Here is an 11,237-nt window from a genome sequence, read left to right as displayed (position 1 = left end):
GGTGAAAGTCCATCTCCATTAAAAAAATATCTATCTATCTATCTATATAAAATAAAAGAACAAAAGAAATAAAAACAAGATGGTCTCTTTTCTGGATGATTTTATGGATTGAGGCTAATAGTATTCCTAAGTGAGGAATATAATTTCTCCAAAAGCCAAATAGGCCCACTAGGCATTGAGCTTCCTGTTTAGTGTGAGGAGCGAGGACTGACAATAACTTATTCCTAGTGGTCTGCATGCAGTAGGTCATAGGTCGCTGCAATCCATGTAATTCCCCCGAATCTAGTCTGTGTGGGCCCTGGGTTTTTGCAGTTAATCAACCATTCCTAATCAGTTTTATGATTTAAGACCATTAGGTTGCTTTTAGCTTGACCCTCAGTCTCACAGATAAACATAACATCAATATAGCATATTTAGAACAATGTCCAGTTTATTAGCTCTAGGTCCCACTTTACCGCGTCGTGACATTACTCAAGAGAGTTCAAATATCGTTCAAGGAATACAGTACATGTACACTGGAGACTGTTCCACATAAATGCAGATTGTTCTTGGCTCTCCCTAGCAACTGACAGTGAGAAAAATTGATTAGCTAGATCAATTATAGAATACCAGTCTCTTGTAGTTAGACTAGTCTGCACCGTATGGGGCACTTCTGAAGCTTTTGGGGGTGCTGTTCTGTTGAGCACCCCGTAGCCCACTGTGAGTATCTGTGGTCAGTCAGCCTTTCCCACTGGCCACACCCGGGTGTCATACAGTGGATTTGTGAGTTCTAATAAACCTGCATCTATTGTTTCCTTAATTAAAGCAACAATTTGTTGTTGCTCTTCAGGTTTCTGATATTGTTTCAAATTTACTGTTTGAATTGGTTTGGGTAACTCTGAGGGCTCCCATTTTGCATGTTCAACTGGACAAAAATACACATATTATTCCTTATTTCATTTTACCCAGCAGGGGGAGGAATTTCCATTCAGACTTTACCTCTGTACCCACTAAGCATTCTGGTAAGGGAGACACCATCACAATATACATTTTAGAAAATCACAAATTCCAACTTTTAACGAGACTTTAGCTTTGGTCCCTTCCGCAGTAGCATCTTCATATGCCTCTGAATTAATTCTGTTGCCCCGAAAGGGCTCATTAGCAGGCCTGGCAGGACTGTGCACTGTGTTCCTGTACCCAGTGAACTTAAAAGAATCCCTTTGCTCACACGTCTGTGAAAGGCCTTGGGAACCCCACTGGGAGCAGGATCAAGAGATCCGGCCTTCGTGTCAATCTTCTTCCTTCAATACCAACTTTGATTTTTTTTTTTAAAATAAGGAATGTTGTTTTATTTTTAAATTTTGAAACAATCTCACTGTTAAGGCAAATTTGCAAGTATAAGACAAAGAACTCCTGCGTTAATGTCAAAAGTGGGTATTCTGGCTTCTGATGCTGTAGGCTTATTGGAACATTTTTCCTTCTGAAATTTTTCTAAGCCTTGGAATTTTACATCCTAGGGAGTTTGAGAAGACTTAGTTGTGGGAATCCCAAATTCCTATAAAATGCTATCAAGGTTTTAGTAGCACTTTGTCAATTTCCTCCTTTTTTCATGCCATTTAAAAATTAACTGTCTAAAGATTTCCACATAAGAGTCTGAATTTTACCCCATCTTGGTTTGATTTTCTTTCTTATGGAAAGCTCTAACCTTTTTAAAAACAGTTTTGTTTAGATATAATTCACATACCGTATAATTTGCCAAATTAAAGTATACACTTCAATGGTTTTTAGTATATTCACAGAGTTGTGCAACCATCATCACAATGTTTTTTTGAGAGTGGATCTCAAAATTTTTGTTTGTTTGTTTTTGAGAGTAGATCTCAACACAATCGATTTTCGAACATTTCTTTAGGCATTGAGCTTCTTGTTTAGTGTGAGGAGCAAAGAATGACAATAACTTATTCCTAGTGGTCTGCATGCAGTAGGTCATAGGTCGCTGCAATCCATGTAATTCCCCCGATGTAGTCTGTGTGGGTCCTGCTTCCCAAAGAAACCCTGCTCGACTTTAGTCACCACCTCCTGACTGATTTCCTGATTGCTTCCCCCACCCTGGGCAGCCCAACCACTAATCTACTCTCTGTCTCCATGGATTTGTCTATCCGGGCATTTCACAGAAATGTAATCACACATGATCTTTTCTGACTGGCTTCTTTTACTTGGCATAATATTTTCAATGTTCACCCATGCTGTAGCATGGGTCAGTTCTTCATACCCTTTTATTGCTGAATTATATTCCATTGTACGGATTTACCACCTCTTGTTTATCCATTTATCAGTTGATGAATATTTGAGTTGTTTCCACTTTTTGGCTATTATGATGCTGCTATGAACATTTGTGTAACAGGTATTTGTTTGGGTATATGTTTTCAATTTTCTTGGGCCTCTAGAATTGTGAGGTCAAATGGTAACTCTATGTTTAACTTTTTGAGAAACTGCAAGACTGTTTTCTAAAGTGGCTATATCATCTAACCTCTATTTATTTTTTTTAAATTTTGAAGTCCCCTTTAAGGTAGCAAGGATAAAAGATTTGAGGCTGCCTCTTTGACATTCTCCTGAGGTCTCAATAGCTAGGACACATATGGTTCCCAGGCTGGTGGGACACCTTTGATTATAGTATCAGTCTTAGCTTGGGTGAGGGACATTCCATTACGGAGCTTGGTTCTGTCATTATATAGACAGTTCAATACTGCCTGCATCTGCAGTGTGTCTGCAGCTTCAGATGTGTTGACCGTTTGTAGGACAAGGAAGAAGCTGTGAAATTACCCTTCTCTGGGCAGATGGACCCTTCTGTTAATCCGCTCTGAAAATCCAGGGGCTTCCCCATGAACCAGCCCCACAAAGGAAGTGGCCAATAGAGGACACAGCATGGGTTCAAATATTCCCTGTCTACTCAGCAGTGTTCAAAGCCGGAGATACTGCTCCTTATTTTAAAATTCTCAGGATCCATTTTAACAAAAGTTTATCGCGGTGATGCTTGTAATGATCTACACTATGGTTCAATTCCTTCACTGAATAACCCCTTATTTCCATGATTTCCTGCCCTCCCTTGTCATCTTACCCCACTTGAATGACCTTCTTTGTTGTCATGGGTCTCACAGGTTTAGCTGATTCATCAAAAATTATAATGAGAACCAGAGCGGGCATAGCTCAGCTGAAAGAGATTTTGAACTTACTTTCACTTTCCTAATGCTGAAAGCAGCAACCATGGAACTGGAATTTTAGCTGACCTGACCTCAGTTTGTAGTTCCCTTCTGATCCATTTTTCTAGCTCCTGAGGTTCAGATTTCTTTCATTCCCAGATTTTGCTGGAAAATTTCATTGTTAGTATCTGATTGCAAAGTCTGTCCTACTTCAAACAAAAATAGCTTGTTGATTTTCATCCCTTTTATCAGAATCATCCTTTTTCTCTCTAAATAATGCCTTAACTATATTTTCAGTCAAGAATGAATCAGAGGTTGCCCAATGAATCCCACTTGTGACACCAACGGCACTAATGGTGGCAATTAAATAGAGTTTAACAAGAGTTTGGCTAGTAAAGAAGTCTCACAGGACCCCCAAACGCGGGTGCTAACAAATCCAGTTTATTACAGAAAAAAAACAATATAGCAGCAACATTAATCATATACATCACAGCCAAAGGCTGTTTCACAGCAACAGGTCTGGAAAGGCCACAGGCAAGCTCCTATTATTCTCCTTCTGTAACAGATAAGACAAAACCCATTTCCCTCTTGCATCAGGAACCATCAAAATGCTCATGGAGCACCTTGAAACAGCTCAAAATGGAGTCTATGCTGTCTTTGTTTTTTAATAGATTTAGGGGATTGGAATTTTACATAATGGAATTATGCTGCCATGCATTGTTTTGTGATTTGCTCCCCTCAATATTATATACTGAGATTGATGCCCATTATTGTGCAAGCTGTATTCAATAATCTTCACTGCTGTTTGTATTTAATTATACATTACTGTATCAAAGCCTGTTTTTATTTTACAGTTGACTATTTGGATATCTGCTTCCTCCCTCAGTTTTTAGTGACTACACATACAGTTGCTGTAAACATGATTTTGTCTACTTGTGCACATGTGCATTTCTCCAGGGTAATATATTCTCAAGAGAAAATACGTGTATCTTTAAGTGTACTGGATAATGCCAAATTATTTTACAAAGTGATTGCACACAATTATACTTTTATCGGCAGTGATTAATATACAAGCACAGATACGCACACCCAGCACACACGTGAGCGGTAAACACCGCATGCACCAACACATGCGCGCGCACTCCATACACACCTACCATGCACACACCCCACACGCTCACACCCATCAGCACACCACGCACGCGAACGGAAAGTCACGCAGATCTACATGTGCACCGCACACACCATTGTGCACGACGCATCCTGCCCCACGCAGATACACATATGCGCACCACGCATGCACGCACGCAACGCCAGACTCACAGAGATCCACGAACGCAGATCACGTACTCCACGCACATCCGCACACACGTGACTCAAACAGGAGGCGTAGTCTCCGCCGCCCGCGTCCGAGGAAGCTTGTCCCGGCCGCGCCGCCGTCGGACGCCAGGTGTCGGAGGTCACGGCAGCGTTGGCGGTGGCGTTTTTTTTTTTTTTTCTTTTCTTTTCTTTTTTTTTTTTTTTTTTACCCGGAAACCACGGCTGCCGGCGCCCAAGTCTACCCGTGTTGCCGCGGCGGGAGTCCGGCTGGCTTCTGATCCTCGCGTGGGCCCCGCTGAGCCGGACGCTGCCGCCGGCGCGGCGGGGAGGATGGTGCCGAGCGGCCCCGGGCCCGCCGCGCGCCGCCGAGAGTGAGCCCTGCGCGTCCGCGGGCGTCCGCCGAGCAGCTGGCCCGACCGGGCCCGGGGTGCGCCGCTGCCCACCGGGGCGGGGTGAGCCGGGCGGGCGGGCGGGCGGGGGTCGGGCTCGGCCCGGTTGCCCGCGGGGCCGGGAGGGGCCCGGGAGGGAGCCACGCCGGTCCGAGCGGTCGTGCCGCCGGCTTCCTTCGTCACCCCCCGGGCCGCAGCCCCCGCCCCGGCCGCAGCAGCCGGTGGGGGGGTGCCCGGCGCTGGCCGGCCTCGGCCTGGCCCTCCGCACCGAGGTTTGCCCACTCCCACCCCGAGACCGCGGGGCTTCCTACGTACGGAGCCGAGGCCTGGATAATTCGGATAATTTGGCACGAGGCACATTTTGGTCGTTTGCCATTTTTGACTTTGGATTGTGTTTGCGTTACTTCTGCGTTTGCAAGTTGGATACATCGCAGAAAGAAGGTGGCAGGGAGACGTATGTGCAGAAACTTGAAATAGAGGCATTCTATCGGCAAGCTTGGTAAATACTCAGAATGGAGTGGATTCTTATCTTTACTCATGTGTTAACAAAATAAGGAGTGATTGCAAGGTAATCTAGAGGCATGTGGTTCCAGGTCCCTTGGTGGGCACTATCGAGAATAAAACTAGGCTTGTTGTGCTGTTTTGAATTGTCTCAACGCGGTAACCGTTGGACAGCTGGTGAGGGGGCCTTTGTTGAAAAATGTCATGTCTGAGTTTAGTCTCAACTAGTAGATTACAGCCCTCACTGGGTGATGAATGGTGAGCTTCTTTGGAGCCTGCTCTGGTAAGATTGTGGCCACTATGAGAGGTAATGGTAAGAAAAACTTGAAGGCTGCTGATGAATATTTGATAAATTGGTTTGTCCCTATAGCGCCCTTTTGGATCAGCTTGGGTGCTTGGGGTCTGAGCATCTGTATCCCATTTGTAGATGAATGCTCCGTCAGTGCTTAACAGGTGAGAGTGTCTTCGTACTTCCTTATTTCGTTCAAGGATTCTGAAAGGAAACGGACCTGTTGTGCACCTAGGGCTCCAAGTGCATGTACTCTCTGGTAGTAAAGAGGCGGTGTGGTGACTTTGTACCAGAGGTGCTGGAAGAATTTCTGTGACTTGGTTGAGGTGGACTGGAGTCTATACTGAGATCACCACATGCTGACTGAGCACACCTTCTGTGTTTGGGCTCTAGCTGCAGCTGTTGGAGAGGAGAGGTAGAGTTAAGTGCAAATGTAGTCTCTGCTTGCAAGGAGCTTACTTAGAGAAAGCAATAGGCTAGAAAATGTGTCAGGACCGAATTGCCATAGGAATATACCAACTGTTAGGGATTTTGTTATGGTTAGGCTCAGAAAAGCTCCATAAAGGAAGTGACTTTCCAAGTGGACCTAGAAAGATCAGGAGAGTTTGAGCCATTCAGAATTAGGTGGGAAATGAAAAAGCTAGGGCCAGTTTGTGAAAGAGCACCCAGGCTAGGTAGCTGGACGATAGGTCCCTAGAAGTACTGGCTGAGGCAGCTGGTTAGGTTAGGGTTAAATTCTAAGACAGAGAAGTGTGTGCTGTCCTGTATAGCTTCTGGTAGATTTCTGGGTTCTAACGCATTGTGTTCGTTCCATGAGTTTGTCTTGTTCTGCTTAACAGCCAGTGGCATAAAGCTGTGCTTAACTTGTTTTAAGGACAATGAAAATGATGCTGATTGTTATTCCTGTCTGGTATTAACAATGAGGAAATTAAATTTGGTGTTTGCAAGTTGTTTCAATGCCTGTGTTTAATTTGCAGGAGCACAGCTCTAATATGGTTTCTGCAGCTCTGGCTACAGCCAAATAATAAGTGACAAACCCTTTAGTCCTCTCCAGAGTGTTTTTAATAATATCTAGTCCACTTCACGGAGATGGTGTTTGTTTCCCTTACCCAGTATTGTTGAAGAACCTTTGAAGCCATTCAAACAGGATGCCATGTAATTGCTCTGGAACATTATGACTAATCTTAGGACCTCACTGGCTTCAATCTTAGTCTTTATTTTGTTTTATTTTTTAATTTTTAAAAACATTTGTAGTTTTGAAATGTACCATATTATTAACTATATTCACCACACTGTGTAATAGAACGCAAAAAAACAAAAGATATGTTTCTCTTGTCTGAGATTTTGTACTCTTTGACCATCATCTCTCCATCTCCCCAAACCTCCAGCCTCTGTAACCACCATTCTGCTCTCTGCTTGAGTTTTTTTTTTTTTTTTTTTTTGCTTTGAGGCGGAGTCTCACTCTCTTGCCTGAGCTAGAGTGCCATGGTGTCAGCCTAGCTCACGGCAACCTCAAACTCCTGGGCTCAAGCGATCCTCCTGCCTCATCCTCCTGAGTAGCTGGGACTAGAGGTGTGTACCACCATGCCTGGCTAATTTTTTCTATTTTTAGTAGAGACAGGGTCTTACTGTTGCTGAGGCTGGTCTCGAACTCCTGACCTCAAGTGATCCTCCCACCTCGGCTTCCCAGAGTGCTTGGATTACAGGCGTGAGCCACCACACCCGGCCTCTGCTTGATTTTGATTTAGATTCTACACATAAGTGGAATCATATATTGTCTTTCTGTGCCTGACTTATTTCACTAAGCATAATGTTCACCAGTTCTGTGTTGTTGCAAATGATAGAATTTCTGTCTTTTTAAAGGCTGAATAGTATTCCATTGTGTATATATCACATTTTTGTCATCCATGTATCTGTTTATGGACACTTAGGTTGATTCTGTAACTTGGCTGTTGTGAATAGTGCTGCAGTGAACCTTGGGTTGCAGACATCTCTTTGACAAATTGATTTCAAATCTTTTGGGTAAACATCCAGAAGTGGGATTGCTGGATCAAATGGTATTAATAGTTCCACTTTTAGTTTTGTGAGAAACCTCCATACTGTTTTCCATCATGGCTGTACTAATTTATTAATACATTCCCATCAACAGTGTGCAAGGGTTCCGTTTCTCTGCATCCTCACCAACATTTGTTATTTTTCATCTTTTTGGTAAAAGCCATTCCACAGGTGTGAGATGATGTCTCATTGTGATTTTAGTTTACATTTCCCTAATGATTAGTGATGTTGAGCATTTTTAAAAATATCTGTTGGCCAAATATATGTCTTCTTTTGAGAAATGTCTATCCAGGTCCCTTTCCCATTTTTTAATTTCTACAGATTGGGAGAAAATATTTGCAAGCCATACATCCAATAAGGGGTTAATATTCAAAATATATAAGGAGCTCAAACAACTCAATAACAAGGAAACAAAAAAATCTAATTGACAATTGGGTGGAGGACCTTAGCCTTTCTTTAAAATGATGAAAGTGGAAGTGGAGGAAAGAATTATTAGCAAGTTGAATTTAGGTTTATTTTCATAAACATGGAAATCTTTATCTTTCCCAAGTATAAATCAAACAAATTTGACAAAAGGTCTATAGTGTTCCTTCTGTGTATAATTATATACCTAAGTGTAATCCTGGGGACCGAAAGGACATAGTCTGCAAAGTGCTGTCATTTGCCATTTGGACTTTTGTGCTGTTTGATTATCAGTAGAAGTGCTGCTTCGAAAACATGTCCCAGTCTTTACACTTAGGTTGGATGTTACAAGATTTCATATTGAACCTTTAGCTTTCATTTGATCATGGCATCTCTCATGACTTGCTTTCTTAAATTTCTGTTAAACCCCAAATTATTACATTTTAATATGGGAGTCCTTTTAATTTTAGTTTTTAAGGTGGTCAGCAGTTGAAAAAAATCTAAAGAACAAAGATAAATTGTTTTCAGTCTTGGGACTATGGTGAATTTAGTTTTTAAAAAAGAGAGGGGGCATGTTGGAAGTTACCATGGTTTTATGTCATTTTGAAAATGGGACAGTTCATTCATTAATTATAATTGAGTAGAAATACAGGAGTCTGAATTTTAGAAATAACTCTGGTTACAGACATGTAATTATATCAGCTTATATTGTTCTTTTCCCTTTTTTGGTCTTTATGAGTGTACTGGTGTTGCCTAAACTGGACATTTAGCAGGTAAAACTATGCTTTCTGTTGTAATTTCTATAAATTCTAACTGATGAAAGATTGCTGAGAGGAGTTGCCTTACTAAGGAAATGGGAAATAAGTTTAGCATTTTAAACTTTAAAATAAAAGTTTTCTTAATTGTGCTTTTATTGAAGCCAGTGACTGAAATATACTTTATGTATCCATGGCATGTGAGATATATATTTTTTAAATTTGGCATTTGACTTGAAACTCTCTTATCAACCCTGGCATATGATTGATGGCATGGCTTTTAGGGTCAGATGAATTAAGTCAGAATCTATTTCTGCCGTTTATTTGCAGTGTAATCCTTTACAAATGACTTAACCTCTTTTGACTCAGTTTCCTTTTCTGTAAAATGGGGATAGTAATATGTACCTAGCAGTGTTGTGAGGATTAAAAAATATGATGTATGTAAAGCACTTGGCATGTGGTCTGAGACATGACGTGTTTTTAAGTGGATTACGAGTGCTGTTTTCTCTCTCCTTAGCCCGTTGTACTCTGGTTTCTGCCTCGATCACCCCAGTGAAAGAAGTCTTGCTTACAACACTGTCGATGTCTTGATTGCAAAATTGTATGGATGCTTTTCAGTCTTTATCTCATTTGATGGGGTTGACTATTCAAATCTGTATCATTCATTGAACAGCAGTAGAACTTAATGCATGGGCTCTGGAGGCCAACTGGATTTGAATCCAGGTTTACTTAATGTATACTATCTTGGGCAAGTTAGCTAATTTCCTTAAGCCTTAATTTCCCCATCTGTAAAATGCAGATGTTGTAGGGATTATATATAGTATGTGCACAACTCTTAGAGTAGTGTCTCTCTCAGAAAGTAGGCAATAATGTTACCTGTTGTTAAGCACCTCCTAGGTGTCAGGCCGGGTCTGAGGTAGGAGGAGTGTGGAAACAGCGTGTGGAAATGCCCAAGTGCGTGAGCAGGAGACATTTGGAGTTGGCTGAGGAAGGCAGTGTCAGTGGGGAGGGAGCAAGAGCTGCTTTTGAGAGACGTTTAAGAGGTAGAAACAACAGGACGGGGGGACAGGTTGCAGGAGTGTGAGAGAGTCAGGAACAGCCAGTAGGGATCACTGGGTGGGTAGATGGCCAGTGGCCATGGCTTTCATTGCGAGGAGCCGGTCTCGTGATTTGCAGTGAGATTTGGCCTTGTGGTTTGAGGTACCTCAGTTTCACCTAAGTAGAGCACTCTAGTAGGTGGATATTTGGGTCTGGAGCGCATAAAATGGGCGTGAAGCCAGGAAGGACGGTGTCCCCCTTGAATGGAGGCCTCAGCCAGAACTCAGGGGAACAGCACTTTCGAAGGTGAGCGAGAAGGAGGGGGGAGGGTGGCCAGATGAATGTAAGGAAAACCAGGAGTGGAAGCCTGAAGAGGGTGTGACCCTCACTCATTGTCACTGCTGCAGTGATGTAAATTAAGGACTGGAAGTCAGACTTTGAATTTAGCATCCCAGAGATTTCTGGAGACCTTGAAGTCCTCCTCTGTCCTCAGTGCTTTGTTGTCTGTCTCACGGTTTATTCTGTCTACACTGGCTGCTTCAGGGTCGGGGAGGCAGGTGGTTTCTACTCAGTGCTCAGGGTAGCTGGGTGCAGGAGCTTGCATCAGGGTTTCTTTGATACTAGCAAGTGTCCTCATCTCTGCAAAGTCACGGATAATCTAGCATCTCGTGGATGATTTTTCTTTATTAAGTTCAGGGTTTGCAATCCTGGCCTCAAAGCCCTTCAAATGTCTCCAACATCACAGGATATTTGAGCAATGCTACTTGAATTTTTCTGTCAAAATGGGCCTCTCTCCCACATCGAGGTGAGTCTCTGCCAGTCCCTCTTAGCACAGGATGTGTGTGTCCCAAGGTGAGCACAGAGCAGGCTGGCCTCTCTCATCCCCCTGTGGCCACCTTCCCTCCCCCCAACTCCCAGCCTCTCCGAGGCATGACTTAATAGGAGAGCTGTCAAGAATTTCCCATTTAGCCTAAAGTAGAAAATCTAGTTTAGGATGAATGGTGGTTTTGTTGCTTGTATGAAGTGAACTTTTTGGTCTGGGTCATAAGTAGTGGTTTACTGCACCTTAAATGAAAATAAGTTAGGTAAAATAGTGAAACTATTTAGGAACTATTGTCTGGGAATATATAAGCCCTCTCCAAAGACTCTAGCTTAAAACTCGAATAAATCTAGTTTAAAAGCTACAGTAGCTGCTCGAGGTTGCTCAAGCCTATAATCCTAGCACTTTGGGAGGCCAAGATGGGAAGATCGCTTGAGGCCAGGAATTTGTGACCAGTCTGAGCAAGAGCTAGACTCCGTCTCTACAAAAAAT

The 11,237-nt window shown here is 42.7% G+C and overlaps 1 protein-coding gene across 3 annotated transcripts in view; it reads left to right on the top strand.

The window, feature by feature from the left end:
- The window catches only part of TMEM248 (transmembrane protein 248), a 37,594-nt gene that overhangs the window by 5,881 nt on the left and 20,476 nt on the right, over window positions 1-11,237 (top strand). Inside the window, exon 1 of one of the 3 annotated variants that reach the window (XM_045543190.1) lies at window positions 4,862-4,948. The exons of 1 other annotated variant lie outside the window; for it this stretch is intronic. The gene's annotated coding sequence lies outside the window, so the exon portion shown is untranslated. Of the gene's footprint in view, window positions 1-4,861; window positions 4,949-5,101; window positions 5,385-11,237 lie in introns of those variants that run through there. One more of the 3 variants, XM_045543189.1, reaches the window with a different exon arrangement.

Source organism: Lemur catta, chromosome 2 (genome assembly GCF_020740605.2).
Source record: "Lemur catta isolate mLemCat1 chromosome 2, mLemCat1.pri, whole genome shotgun sequence".
Classification (NCBI taxonomy): Eukaryota; Metazoa; Chordata; class Mammalia; order Primates; family Lemuridae; genus Lemur; species Lemur catta.
The sequence above is the reverse complement of the archived record's forward strand: the minus strand, read 5'-3'. Positions and strand labels throughout refer to the sequence as shown.